Source organism: Castor canadensis, chromosome 7 (assembly GCF_047511655.1).
Source record: "Castor canadensis chromosome 7, mCasCan1.hap1v2, whole genome shotgun sequence".
Classification (NCBI taxonomy): domain Eukaryota; kingdom Metazoa; phylum Chordata; class Mammalia; order Rodentia; family Castoridae; genus Castor; species Castor canadensis.
The window spans coordinates 41,362,505-41,364,584 of record NC_133392.1 but is presented as its reverse complement, the minus strand read 5'-3'; positions in this window follow the sequence as shown (position 1 = coordinate 41,364,584).

Sequence of the window (2,080 nt, the reverse complement as noted above, 5' to 3'; positions counted from 1 at the left end):
TACAACTTTTGTTAACACACTGAAAAATTCCTTTCTCAGCAGTGTATCAAACTTATACCAACCGATGAGAGTGCTAATATCACTGCACTCTATCCAGAGATAAAGGAATATTTATTTGTAAGCAATCTTTGCTTCTATGATTGGTAAGGGGAGAATCCTATGTTTTTTTTTAAATGTGCTTTTTTCATTATTTTTGAGATTAAATCTTTAAAAATTCAAGTAAAACTATAGAACATATTAAAATTCTCTGAGATAAAACTTATGTAAATACACCTGTGCTCCTTCTTCATTAACTCAGTGAATGAAAGAGACACAGCCTGAGTTACCTCCAAAATTGCTGCATCAGAGTTCTTGGTAGCAAACACTGAAACTATTTCTAGCTACATTAATCAGAAAAGAAATGTATTTGGAAGCCAATCTTGTTGCTTACCAAAGCGACAGGAAGGCTGGAGAATCAGGGTCACCAAATAGGCAGGGAAGCTCAGCAGCTGAAATCAGAACAGGTCACAGCAGTTCACCACTGCCACTACCAAAGGTGGACACTATTGCCTGTTACCTCTGGCATTACTATTCCTGACAGGAAGGCTACTTTGCAGATAATGGAAATAATTATAAAATTTCTGTTCTTGAAACATTGAATCCAGATTCAAATCTAGATTCAAAGGCATACAGAAGCCTCCAATTGACTGAATTTATATCACATGATGGTGTCCTAGCTTCCAGAGATGAGAACAATTTGTTGGGCCATTTTAGCTTCTTTGAGATATTTTCTTTTCTGTTTTTTAACTTTTTTTTTTCTTTGAGACAGGTTGCCCAGGTTAGCCCCGAACTTCTAGGCTTAAAGTTTTTTCCTGCCTCAGTCTCCTGATTAGCTGGGACTACAAGTATGTGCAGTCCCACTTTGCTTTTAAGTGTAAATTTGGATGGCAGGTACTAAGACCATCGAAAATCAATTATAAATATGAAATGCATTATAAATATGAAGGTGGAATTTTTCATTTCAAAATATATATTTGAGGAATATGTATAGTTAATCTTCTTAATTATCACTGAATTTTAGATTGCCTCATTCATCCTGAAATTACCCAGTCCAGAACTACAAACCCGAATGTCTATCATATCTTGAAATCTCACTAAGGTGGGAGTGAATAGATGGGAATGTTGGGTATTGTGGAAAACAGAGGAACATCTTTGTATTCTAAAGAGGATACCTGCTACTCTGCTCCAGCTAGGACCCACCCTGGACCATATGTTGTTCCATCTCACAACTTTTCAGAAAATACCAAAAATCTGAATTTTGGGGACTAGAGATATAGCTTAGTGGTAAATAATTCTCATGCTTAGCAGGCATGAGCCCTGGCTGGGATCCCTAGCATTGGAAAAGAAAATCTAAATTTTTGTGAAATTTATTGGTTTGGAACCAAATAAAATTAAGAAAAACTATGCCATTGTTTAAAAATCAAGGCTGTAGGCTGCCTCCAACAATCAGTCCTCCTCATTAAAAAAAAAAACAAAAAAACAATGCAAGGTAATGATGCCTAAGAAGGGGAAATGCCTAAGAACAAAGTGCTCTGTTGCTGGTAGGCAGGAGGAACAAGAAGTTGGGTCTCCAGAAAAAAAGCCAACTAAGAAGTCAATCTGCCACAACTACACACACTTTGCAGTCATTTCTCCTCCTTGGAGCTAGCTTCCCAAATTCAAGAAAAGAGCTTGGATTTCATCCAGTACCAGTTGTGTTCCTAAAATGTTTAATAGAACCTGTTCAGTCAACAGAAACAGCTTTGATGTCAGATCAAGATCTCTCCTCCTCTCTCTCTCTCTCTCTCTCTCTCTCTCTCTCTCTCTCTCTCCTTCTCCCTCTCCCTCTCTTTTCCCCCCAGATTTAAACTGTAGCTTCAGTTACTTTCTAGGTGAGTAAGCAGAGAGAAATTAACTTTCGTTCTCGCTTTCTTACTCACCGTAAAAATAAGAGCAGCTTTAATTATACAGAGCAGTAGCAGGTAAGTAAGATGACAACTATTGTGTGCCTGGCATAGTGTCAGGACCATACTGACAACACTGCATGTGATTATAATAATAT